The following is a 13513-nucleotide window of genomic DNA, read 5'->3' on the forward strand; positions in this document are numbered from 1 at the left end:
CACAGGGAAGGAGCAGGATTGACCTTTGGTTGTTCTCTCTTGGATATTCTGACTTAAAGCTACAGTGTGTAAACGTTCTCTTCCAGAGGGCATTTATTAATGAGGACGTTAATTCTCATTCGGAAAATTTTCTCCCCCAAGATTCCTGCCTTAGAAAGGAATGGTTTTATGATATTTATTAACTGGATAGATTTAGATAAGGACAGTTCTCTTTAAACCACTTCCATTCCTTAATTTATCTGCAGCTGTGAAGTTAATAACATTTAGTGTGCTACTTTCTGAACTTCAGATGTTTGTTCAGTTAAATTATTTCTTTTGAAATTCGCAAAAGGTCACTTGTATTTTTCTCTTCTGAGAAAGGACATTTCTTTAGAAGCATAAGAACCAAGAATTAAATCCATTAACACTGTGTTATCTGGGTGATTAGTGTGAAGGTTTTGAGAGTTAGGTAAACAGGATCGGTTCCCTGATAACCAGAGAGAAGGAATTGACTAGCATGTTTCTAAAGTGATTTAAGAATTTGCCATTTTCACTTCCTTTCCTTTTTGGAGCAATGATCAATCTTGATTCTTTGGTAAATTAGGCCTCTCATAAATATATGTTGCTAGGCTAATCCTCCACCTTGCGGCGCCGGCACACCGGGTTCTAGTCCCGGTTGCCCCTCTTCCAGGCTAGCTCTCTGCTATGGCCCGGGAAGGCAGTGGAGGATGGCCCAAGTCTTTGGGCTCTGCACCCGCATGGGAGACCAGGAGAAGCACCTGGCTCCTGGCTTTGGTTCAGCGAGATGTGCCGGCCGCAGCGGCCATTGGAGGGTGAACCAAGGGCAAAAAGAAGACCTTTCTCTCTGTCTCTCTCTCTCTCTCTCTCTCTCTCTCTCTCTCTCACTATCCACTCTGCCTTTCAAAAAAAGAAAAAGAAAAAAATATATATATGTTGCTAATACATTAGACTAGAACCTATAAGTAAATAATGTGTATTTTATTTACTTTTAATGATATGATCAGATTAAACTGTAGTAATTTATCCTTGCACTTATTTGTGCACGGCTTTTAAACAACCGAAAAGAATAATTCAGTAATTATTTATTAGAAAGTTTGTGATGTAATTGGAAAATTACTGAATTGTCTTTTTCAGATGTGGTGAATATTATTCTTTGGTACTCTGCCAAAATTTTCAGTGGTCATTTCTTAACTGTTCTAATATGGAATATAAAGCCCTATTAGTGAACTTTTTGAAGTCTTTAACATTAAGAATTTACATTTAACATTGTTCTTACACTTTACTCATACATTTTTTTGTTACATTAAGTAATCTGTCATTTGAAAAATACTGGTTAATTGTATAATATACATATTTCCATTGTTAATGTATTTCATTATGCAGTTTCAAAAAATCACACTTGTTAATAACTGATCTCATCACAGAAGTCTTTAGGTAATGGGAAGCTGTCAATCTCATTATAGAAATAGTTTTTTTGAAATTTTAATTTAGTTGATAGCTTTCAGGCTATCATTGATAACAAATACCATCAATTTTTCTTGAAGAAATCTTCTCACTTCATTTTGAGAAAATTTTTGCCAGATACCCAGGTAAGAATAACAGTGGTCAGTTTTTCTTCCAGTAAAAGTGGTTTTCAGTGAAAATAGTGACTGGTTTGGCTCACAGTTAAATCATCATGCAAGTGCTTTCCTCAAGATCACCATCACACTTCAGTGTGCACCAGAAGCACTTGACCTGCACCCCTGATTTTATTATTCAGAAAATTAAAAAGATAAGTTACGGCCATCGCCATGGCTTTACAGGCTAATCCTCCGCCTTGCAGCGCCGGCACACCGGGTTCTAGTCCCGGTTGGGACGCCGGATTCTATCCCGATTGCCCCTCTTCCAGGCCAGCTCTCTGCTATGGCCCGGGAAGGCAGAGGAGGATGGCCCAACTGCTTGGGCCCTGCACCCGCATCGGAGACCAGGGGAGGCACCTGGCTCCTGGCTTCGGATCAGCGAGATGCGCCGGCCGCAGTGGCCATTGGAGGGTGAACCAACGGCAGAAAGGAAGACCTTTCTCTCTGTCTCTCTCTCTCTCTCTCTCTCTCTCTCTCTATCCACTCTGCCTGTCAAAAATTAAAAAAAAAAAAAAAAAAAGATAAGTTACTCAAGGGCTGAGATGTAATACAAATAACTTTCTTGCATCATCAAGGACATTCTCAAGTAAAACTGGTGTTCCAGATTGTTTCAGGGAATGTTGTGCTGTGATTGCCTGGTAGGGAAGGACACAATGACAACTGGTATGGTTTGGTTCTGCAATGGATTTATTACAGGCAGCGGGAAGTCCAGGGTGGATTTTGTGTGCAAACGCTGCCTTATTATTGCACCCTGTAGCTGAGGGGACAATGGACATAAAACACAGTGGAACTCTTGAACTTAACGTTTTATATGCCCTATATATTGATATTAATATTTGCTCTGTCATTTCTACAATAAAGTTAATTTTTTGTTAATAGGTTATATCATTAATCCATGTGAGGTTTGAAATTATTTTGAAATATTTTTGTGTATTTACAGCAGTGTAAACTTCTGTACCTCTGTTACAGACATTAAGAACTTTCCATCATGCTACAGAATCTTGCTCTGTTACAACAGAAATTAGCATTACTAGTTATCCCAACGGATGTTGTCTTTTTAGATGAGGCCCATGGAGATGTTAAATGCTAAATTCAGGTTCATGGTTAACTTTGAGAGTTGGGGTGTTAGGATTAGGGAATGATTTGAAGAGTATTTCAAATATCTCTAGTGTTTATTTCTTTGAAAGGAAAAAGAAATTGGGCAAATACAACAAAAATCTAGTAATATAAAATTGAAATATAAATAGAATTAAGATGCTTCTTATTACATAGGGGAATGTCCTGTTCTCAGTGTTTGTGGAATGAGTGAATATCCAGATGAAGAGATATTTGGGGCATGAACAACTAGTATTCAAGTCCTGTGTCCTACCTGTTAGCTCTCTCAGGGTTACTGGACTGATCCCTGTGTCTTTGGTTCTAAATCTGTATTTTCTCCTCTTCCCTGTCTCTGTACCTCACCCCTGCCCCCAGCCCCTACTGTCATCATAAAAAGACTCCTTAGTTCTCACCTGTACTACTGTAATACCTTGGAAAACTGTTCTGCTGTCATTTTCCCACTGCAGTTCAGCCTCTGTTTTCTTGCCTACTATTTTGTACATTACTTGATTTTGCTCTATTTTCTTTTTGCCTGCCTTTTTGCAAATGAATATGTGGATCTCTTCCTTAAGCAATGCCATTTTTTTGAAGATTTATTTATTTATTTATTTGACAGTCAGAGTTACACAGAGAAGGAAAGGCAGAAAGACGGAGGTCTTCCATCTGCTGGTTCATTCCCCAATTGGCCACAATGGCCAGAGCTGCACCAGTCTGAAGCCAGGAGCCAGGAGCTTCTTCTGGGTCTCCCACACAGGTGCAGGGGCCCAAGGACTTGGGCCATCTTCTACAGCTTTGCCAGGCTATGGCAGAGAGCTGGATGGGAAGTGGAGCAGCCGGGACTTGAACCGGTACCCATATAGGATGCTGGCACTGCAGGCGGCGGCTTTACCCACTACGCCACAGCGCCGAGCAGTGCCATTTTTACTTAAGATAAATCCTGTGGTCTTCTGCCTGGGCAGTGTGTGCCAAGATGTGGGGAACTGATGAGGGAAGAGAGCTGGAATCTCAAGGTTTTAATATCATCCTGTTTTCAAAACAGTGTTTTCTGCTGTCCTTGATGTCTCTATCAGGGACTTTGGTTCACTTTCTTACAGGGAATAAACCACCTCCTGCTGGAAGTGGCGGAACCATGTGGGTTCTAACTCTTACTTCTGTAATCTTTGAGACCCTTTTTGTAGAAACTTAACAGAAATATAGAAAAGGCACAAATGTGAGTACAACTTGATGGATTTCCACCAAGTGAACACCTCCATGTAACCTCCATTCTATTAGCTATATTTACATTTAGATGACCCAGACAGTCTTAATATAAGATTATTTTTTAAATAGAGAATGGTTTTTAATAAAATGTTAGTTTCTTTGTGGAGTCAGTGAAGAGGGCAACTTTTTGCTATTTTAAATTCAAGGAATGTAACCATGTAACCTCCATAAACCTCCATGTATCTCTCAACCCAGGTTGAGAGAGAGAATGTTACCAGTGTCCCAGAAGTACTCCTTGCTTCCTTCCTCTTAATATCCCAAAGATAATCACCATCTTGACTTCTGACGTTATATATTAGTTTTGCCTGTTTTTGTAGTTGATAATAAATGGTTCACACACTATGTGCTATGTCCAAATTCTCTTTTAACTTTTTTTTTTTTTTTTTTAAGCAAAACAGGGAGTGGACTGTTAGCCTAGTACTTAAAACACTGTGTTGCACACCAACATGCCTTGGTTCCATTCCTGGCTCCCGCTCCGGACTCCAGCTTCCTGCCAATGCAGACTCTAGGAGACAGCATGATGGCTCAGTTGGTTGAGTCCTTGCCACTCACATGAGTGTCCTGGAGTGTATTCCCTGATCTTGGCTTCAGCTTTTTGCATTTGGGAGCTTTTCCTCTCTGCTCCTCTCTCTGCCTCCCAAAAACAAAAATAAGCATACCAAGTGACGTGCTATTAGCTCGTACTTTATAGTGGGCAGTATAAAGCAATGACTTTGATTTGTTTAGAGTAGAAGATTTTTAAGTTTAACACTGCAATAAAATATTTGTTTTACTCTTTTGTGGCTGGTAGGCTTAGGAGATTTGGTGTGAGCCCTGTGGAACTGGTAAAGCTGCTGCTGTTTTCCTTTAGGGAAAAGCCATACTTTAAATCGACTTCTTTTTCACCACACACATCAATGAGGTGTTTGTCTCCCATCCCCATTATCCAAGAAATAATTTATTGCCATATTTTCAAAGTAATAAGTTTTTTGTTTTTTTTTTTTTTTTTTTTTTTGACAGGCAGAGTGGATAGTGAGAGAGAGAGACAGAGAGAAAGGTCTTCCTTTTTGCCATTGGTTCACCCTCCAATGGCCACTGCGGCCGGCGCATCGCACTGATCCGAAGCCAGGAGCCAGGTGCCTCCCCTGGTCTCCCATGCGGGTGCAGGGCCCAAGGACTTGGGCCATCCTCCACTGCCTTCCCAGGCCATAGCAGAGAGCTGGCCTGGAAGGGGGGCAACTGGGATAGAATCCGGCGCCCCAACTGGGACTAGAACCCGGTGTGCCGGCGCCGCAAGGCAGAGGATTAGCCTGTTAAGTCACGGCGCCGGCCTCAAAGTAATAAGTTTTGAAACCTACATATATTTAGTGCCAAGAATTAAAATTATGTATCCTTAAGAAAGTCATATTTATTCATCAAAATCATTTATACCTTTTTAATGTTCCTATAATTAGTGATGTTTTTGAGGTATACCATATATTTAATTGCTTGTTTGTATTTGCATGTGAAGAATTTGTGCTAATCTCTAGTGTACGTTTCACAGGGAACCTGTTAGAGAGGCTTCAAATATTTTTATATTTTTACTTACGTCTCAATGAATTAATTTTTAGATGACAGTATTAGGGCAGATATCCAGGAGGAATCATTTAAATACAGTACAGTTATAATAGGTAGGAGTTTTGAGACTTTTTTTTTCTTAAACACATATCCCCTTAGTTTTTCTTCCTACTGCAAGTTTTCACCTTAAACAAATGAGCTATTTTCACAGAACATTTAAGTTGGTGTTTGCCCCAGCACTCTAAATCTGGAAAGATGGCCTGCTGGTACACATACATGGGTCAGCAGTTTCAGAGGGGAAACATTGTTCTTGGAACTACCACTGTTTGTTTTTCCTTTATTGGCATTGGAACTCTTCAAATTAGTTTTCAGAATAGGAGAGACAAACATCAGAATAATTTTTGGCGGTTTTAATGGTTTCTTTCCTGATTATGTATGTCACTAATAACTACCATGCAGTATTTACATGTCTGCTTTATTTATAGTATTTCTATTAGCTATATTTACATTTAGATGACCCAGACAGTCTTAATATAAGATTATTTTTTAAATAGAGAATGGTTTTTAATAAAGTGTTAGTTTCTTTGTGGAGTCAGTGAAGAGAGCAACTTTTTGCTATTTTAAATTCAAGGAATAGAACTTTCCCATCCCAAATCTTAATTTTCCTTAATATGGTAGCAAAGAAGTATGAACTTATTTACATCAAATTATATTGGTGTTGAAACATTTACCACACTGATAAGTTTAACTTTATCAGTTTTTATTATTTATTTATCAAAACTTTACCTCTAAGATTAATCTCTAGTTGGGTCTGAGGATTAAACTGACAAATTAATAAGAGAAAAGCATATAGATGTTTACATGTACGTGAAATGAGCCCATAGGAAAATGAAGACCTGATAAAGTGGCAAGACCTGTGTTAAATGCTGGATTGAACAGACAGTGGTGGAAACGAAAAGTAACTAAAATATTTGGGGAAAGCAAAGGAAGATGATTTTTTTATTTGAGTAGTGGGTAGGAAAAGAGAGAGAAAGGCCCCTATCCAGTGGTTCCCCACAACAGCTGGGGTGGGGCAAGGCTGAAGCCAGATTTGGGAGCTCATTCCAGGTTTTTCACGTGGATAGCAGGAACACACAGCTACTTAAGCCATCACCACTGCCTTCTAGGACCTTTATTAACAGAAAGCTGGAGTCAGGAGCTGGAGCCATCAATCAAATCCAGATGTATAATGAGGGCCTCCTAGTACCCAGCATCTTAAACACTGGGACAATGACTTATTTTAACAAGGTCTGTTTATATAGTATTCTCCCAGCTTTGGTTCCATATCTCTGGTGATGATGACTGTTTCTTTCCTCCTGTTACAAGGAGGACATCATTCACATGGTAGTTTTCTCTCTTGCTTTCAGGAAGAAAGGGAAATCAGAGCACTCTTCTTTCACCTATTTTTCAAATGTCTTTAGCTCAAAATAATCCTGTGCCAAAGTGGAATATTTTAGGGTGACATTCTCCCATCATTCATAACAGATGCTATATCAGAGAACTCTTTTATGAGGATGTCCTGTAATGTTGCAAAAGAGAAATATAGAGACAAACTCAAAAGCAAAATTTGGTACTAATAATTTGTGTGTGCAGGTTTCTGGTAGATTTGCTGTTAGTACTTAGTACATGTGTCACTTATTGAACATAAATATCTTTATGCTAGACCATTTTAATTTATGGATCACTTATAAGAAATAATAAGACTAGTAAGTACTTGACAATCATTAAAATACACACATTGCTTAATTCTATTTGTGTGTAATGAGACAGTTATAAAGTAAGTACTTCATAAATGGAAATTAGCCATAATGTTTCATTTGATTTTGATGCTTAATGGATATCACTTCTGTCCACTTGGACACACTCATTTGCGGGTAAGTTGGTAAAGAGAAACAAAGCTCACACAGCTAGAGGGTTCCAGCTGGTTCTAGGAATGGAATTAACTTTTATACAGATAATATTAATTTTAATTTCAGTGGAAGTTTGTATTTTAAATGACATGATAAATGATGTATTTCTGTAAAATTATTAACAGGATATTGATAGAAGAAAAAGATGTGCCATGGCTGATTTTCTACTTTGCACATTGAATTTTGTTTTTATTGTTTTCTTACTAATGTCCGCTCAGAATTTCACATTTTGTGCTATAGTTTAAGGAGAGCCTGTTTTGTAGTAATAATAGGTAAATTGTCTTAGCTTTTTATTTTTTAATGTCTACTTTTTTGTTTTTGTCTACTTGAAAGAGTGTTAGGAGTAGGGAAGTCGTCTTTTTACCTGTTGGTTAAATCCCCAAAATGCTAGCAACAGCCAGGGCTGAGCCAGGCTAAATCAGGAACTTGGAACTCCATTTGGGTCTCTCAGATGAGTAGCAGGGACCCAGGACTTGAGACATCATCTACTGCCTCCCAGGATGCATTAGTAGGGAGCTGGGTCAGAAGCGAGGCAGCTGGGACTGGAACCCCACTTAGATAGAAGATGCAGGCATCCCAAGCCTCAGCTTAACCCACTGTGCCACAACACCTGCACCTGCCTTTAGTTTTAAACATTTGAGATTGCATTTAATTTTTGCTGTAATGATTTATAATATAGATACTGTAAGGAAAAAGTTGTTTTCAGGCTGTCACCTTATATGCTTACCTTGTTTCCTCTGCTTGGCTTTGAATTCTTAGAGGGCAGCAATCAGGTCTCCCTCCGAAGTCATGGCTGTCGCTAGGTGTACCATTAAATACTCACTACTTAAACAGGTGAATATGAGTAAATGGTGGGGGGATTGCCTTTTCATTTAGTTACCTGTTAAAGTATGCCTCAGTTCTTTGTAATTGGTATTTGTAGCAACTTGTGGAAGGGAGTGAGGCTGATCATCTATCATATTGTTTCTCTTCTGTTGAAAATGTAATGTGCACAGGGAGATAATTCAGAAAACAATACATGGAGAAAGACTTGTTAGGAAAGGATTTGTAAGGAGATCTTGGATTTAAAATGGAGAGCAGGAGGCAGCACTGCCTCCCAAGAATGTGCCTTACCTTTTACCCTTCCCACCTGGATAGGCAGCCTTAGTTCTACTTGCCCATTAAAGCTTATTTGTAAGGGCTGCTTTTTCTGGAATCTTATAGTTGTTTCCCAATTCAGTGTGTGACCTTTTCCTCTTCTGAATTGTTAGCTTTCTTTATACTTGTTGCATTTATCAGTTACCATTTTTACAATAAATATCTGAAAACTTTTGAAATTGCCATTTATTTATAGATTCCCTGGGGGGAGGAGCTTCCGTTTATTTGCATTCTCTTCCAGTGCTCCTTTCCAGTATTTATCCCAGGGAGGATGTGTGTGTGTGTGTATGTAGCAAGCTCTTTTAAAAATATTTATTAAATTGAATTATTGGTTTTCCTACCATTAAGAATAATTAAAAGAATGTGGTCATAAAACTGAGAAGAAGCGTCCAAAAACACTCTGATCAGGTGCTCAAAGTGACTGCTTTAAGAATGATTGCAGATCAGTCGCATTACCTTTTATGGCACCAAGAGATCAATTTCAAGGAAGTTAGGAGTGTGTGTGTTTTGGAGACTATGGTATAAATGAGTGTGGCATCATCTGAAATAAGGTGAAGATTACCATTGAGCTGGGGAGTGAGTGAATTGAAGACTTGGAGGAAAGATGTGATTTGAGCTCTGGTTAGATGTGAAATTTATTTCAGCTGAGAAGAATAGGAGAGGTGGAGAAGCAGACTTTCTCATGGGAGCACAGAGGGAAAGACAGAGTAGGGTGTACAAGGATGTGGGTGTAACAGAATGAAAGTTATGGAGGAATGAGAAGCTCACCATTATGCCTGACATTTTTCAAGTACTCTTAGAAAGCTCAAATTTCTACATATTCTGTTTTGTTTTTTTTTTTCATATTCTGTTCTTTTGGGGATCTTAGCATCCCAGAGGTACAGAATTACTCGTGTTAATTATTTAGTCTTATCAAAGTTCACATTTTCAGGTTTTTATCAAAGCAGATATTTTAGTTTTTGTTTTAACTCCTTTACTAGAAATAGTGATAATTCTTTAATGTAGTAGAATCAGGAGTGACATGCAAAAGTATTTTGCAGCTCATTTTCCATACTTAGACTGCAGTACTTAGAATAGTATCAGTTTCTTTTAAGATGCTCTGCTTTATGAGTATTAAAAAAATTAAAAACAAATGGATTGCTAAGTATTGAAGAAAGGATATAGCTAATACAAAAGAAAAAACATTTAATACAAGTGCTGCTTAGGGATAGAGATAATCTTGGGAAGGAATTTCCACTACTAGGATTTGTTGAGGTTTGCCAAATGTTTAAGGAATTTCATAGAATGTATGGAATGTCCTTTTTTTTTTTTTTTTTCCATTTAACTATTCTCCCTGGTAATTGCAGTGCTGGGAGTTCCTTTCTCATAGAGCTGTGCTTTCAGATGGAATTTGGATCCTCTTGGGAAGCTTCCCATTTCATAAGATTCCCATTTTCCTTCTGTGAGCATTTATTTGATCAAAGGTTGCTTGGGACTCTGGCTATATGTGGACTCTTTGGCTTGTGCTGCCCACCTCACTTCCACAATTATAGCCCATTTTCTTCTTCCCTCATATGGCACATTTTGAAGAGAAGCTCAGAGAGAAACGCAAGATTTATTAATCAGCTAGGCTGTATTAAATTGCATTTTGCCCTGTCGATCTCAATCATTGAAGATGTTCTTTAACTTTTCTCCCTCTTAAATAAAAGAACCAGGCCGTCTCTACAAGGGTGGCTTGATTCTAATTTGACTGTTGTATTCTGCCCAGCCCTATCCTTCTGTGGTTTTAGTTGAGCTCTTTGCTGTATTCTCTAAGCTTTAACCTGGCTGCAAGAGTTTGGTGCTAAATCGTCTTTCATATACTTGCTATTCTGAGTAGTAACTAACTTTTTACCCTGCAAAATGTTGACACGACCAGTGATAAGCATGAAGTAAGAGGGCTGAAGATGTTTATTTTGTGGTTGTCAGTGGTGAAGTGTTCTCATAACTCAGGACTTGAGAACATGATTACCGTCATTATTGATGACTTCTGAAATCACTCTTTAGTTGCCAGTGTGAGAACCACTCTAGGGGGGCAACAGTTTCTCCTTTGCTCTCTTCTCTGCCTCTTATCAGACAAACACACCTGCTCGTGGAGTTCATTCAGACAACACGAACACATAACTTGTGTAAATTAAAGACTCATGAGAGTTTCTCTTATTCCTGAGCGACTGTACTCCTTCACAATGGAGCTTACAATGGGAGGAGTTAGTATTGTTTCATTTCCCAGGGGTGGATGAAGATGATGACACGAAAATTGGCCGGATCATTCATAGTGGCCTTGGTTAAAATTTAAAAGTGAGGCACACCCATCCCTCCCTGATGATGTTTTTGGGCTTAGTAATTAGGAAGAAAACCTTAGGAAAAGCTGACTTTCTAAATAGTTTTTCTTTCCCTAATGTTAAACTTCCTGTCAGAATGCATACTCTAACTCCTTACTCGTGTGTGTGTGTGTGTGTGTGTGTGTAGGGGAAGGGGAACAAGGGGCAGGGAGATGTTATCTGACTTGTGATACACAGATGTGTGCCTCCTAGGATAGATTATTTTGTTCAGAGTTTTCTACAGATAAATAAATACTTAACGTCTTCCTCTCCAGATGCTCTATGATGGGTTCTCTTTAAGTATCCTTTTCAACTTCATGGATTCTTTCTTCTTAATAGTCTGCTCTGCTTAATGTTTCCCAAGTATACCTGTAGTTTTTGCCCCACACATCCAAAATGATTCACGGAACGCCTGCAGCACACTCACCGCATGTGTTTTCTGGAAGCATAGGTACCTCTTTTTCGTTCCAGACCTTCAGAATCAGAAGTTAAGTGATGGGGCCCAGGAAGCTGCATTTAAGTGTTCTCTCTTCAGGTCCCCATCTACCTACCGAAGTCTTGTTCATATTCCTTCAATGAAAGTGAGTTTTCTCTGCTGTAAGCACTCATGGTTTTTTGTGTTTTGTTTTTTTTTTTCTTCCAGTTAAGATTTTATCTTCTTTATATTACAGCAGCTTTGTTCTCAGACCTTTGCCAGTTTGTGAAGTGTGAAAATTATGTTTAATTCACATTTGTATGCTCCAAATACCTTCATGCATAGTAAGCACTTAGCAAATGTTCAGCGAATGAATGGTTCAGTCATAACATCATCAGACTTTAACATACCTGACCTGGGTGTTTCATTTTTATGTTTGCGAGTTTTCTGTTTTTGTTTTCTATTCATGATGTGGAGCTTAGGCTACTCGTGTCTAAGCATGTTTTCATGACAGTTACTTTTTGGCTTTTGCTTATGCTCACTTTCTCATTCCTTAAGTAATCCGATATCCTTAACATAGATGCAATCTGGTTTTCATTTTTATATATCCTCTTATGACACACTAGGCTTTTATCCAAGTGTATTGTTTGAATATTTTCTCCTTTGCTTTGGTAAGAGGAGTAAAAATTGTGATCCATCTTCTATCTTTAACAGAAAACTTCTTACATTTTTATTTGTCCTGCTAATAAAATAATATTGAATAATATAGGCAATTAAGTTGACTAACTATGGCCAGATCTGTTAGTAAGAACATGAAAAAATGAAGTCATGGATATATTAAGAAACCATCTCATAAGAGAAATATGTATAAATGTAATATACTTATTGTTTATATTGATTCTTATGTTGCCAATTTATAAAGATAATAAAAATGATAAATTTATGCTGCTTCTTACCTACTGTTTTCAGGAATTTAGTGTACAGTTACTGTAGATCTAGTGACTGCTGTTCCCATATAATTACTGTCTTATGATTTGGAGTAGTTTTCTTCTTTTCTTTAAAATATATGGAGGCCCAGGCCTTTTCTGTTGACCTCTGAAAGTGGGATTGGGAGAGCCATCTATGAGATTGGGTTCTTTTTTTCTTTTTCTTTTTCAGTTTATTTTATTTATTTGAAAGGCAAGTTCCAGAAAGAAAGAGAAAAAAAGTTGTCTCCTATCCACTGCTTCCTTTTCCAAATGGCCACAGTGACTGGGGCTGGGTCAGGCCAAAGCCAGAATACAGGAGCTCCCTCCAGGCTTCCCATGTGGGTTCAGGGGCCAGTCACCTGGGCAATCCTTTGCTGCCTTTCCAGCAGGAAGCTGGACTGGAAGTAAAGCAGCCAGGATGAACCAGCTACACCACAACACCAACCACTGCTTTTCTATATTATTGTACTTACTGGATTCATGGGAGCCTGCCTTGCACCACACACGCACAACCCCCATCCTGTGGACAGGAGCTGTATCTTTGTTATTGTATCCATACAGCTAACCCAGCCTAAGGTCTGGCACAAAGTAAATAACCGGGAAATTGCCCCTTGTTCAAATTACTTTAAAGGAAACATTTCAGTAAAAGTTTCTCTTTTTAGGAAGTGTTTTAATTTGTCTTTACAATTTCATTGCCAACACCAAGTGTTCTCTGTTTCTTTATTATTTTGGATAGGTATTGCTGTGAGTTTTAGCTTTGGAATGCTTATTCTGATTTTTTAATGTCTGTAGCAATTCTTTTGATTAAACCCTTTTGTGGTTATAAATTTTAAATTTTTACCTAAGCAAAATATGCTTGTGCTTATTTTTATTTTCTAGTCATCTGGGAAGGTGATATGGTTCTTGTGCTTGTAACAAGAGTCATTTATGGTGGTTAGTACTCCAGTAGGGTGGTTTCTGTTTATTTTGGCTCAAGTGTTGAGAAGCTGGTCGCGTGTCACATTAGCATCCATCTGCTGCCAAAACTCGCGGAAGATGCTTAGGGGTGGGACCGAGTCTGGTGGACTGCTTGGCCCTTGGAACACAAGGGCGTACATGAGTTCATGCAGATTCATTTCATAAGTCAGAAAGGGATGACAGGAAGAGCACTGCACCCAGAAACTGAGAAGAGAGGCGAGTTCACACACAGGGCAGT

General features: G+C 38.6%; 1 protein-coding gene across 1 annotated transcript in view; it reads left to right on the top strand.

Annotated features, from left to right (window-relative positions):
- PHLPP1 (PH domain and leucine rich repeat protein phosphatase 1) overlaps positions 1 to 13513 on the top strand; it is a 237815-nt gene that overhangs the window by 135056 nt on the left and 89246 nt on the right. The window lies entirely within an intron of this gene.

This window comes from Lepus europaeus, chromosome 9 (genome assembly GCF_033115175.1).
Source record: "Lepus europaeus isolate LE1 chromosome 9, mLepTim1.pri, whole genome shotgun sequence".
Taxonomy (NCBI): Eukaryota; Metazoa; Chordata; class Mammalia; order Lagomorpha; family Leporidae; genus Lepus; species Lepus europaeus.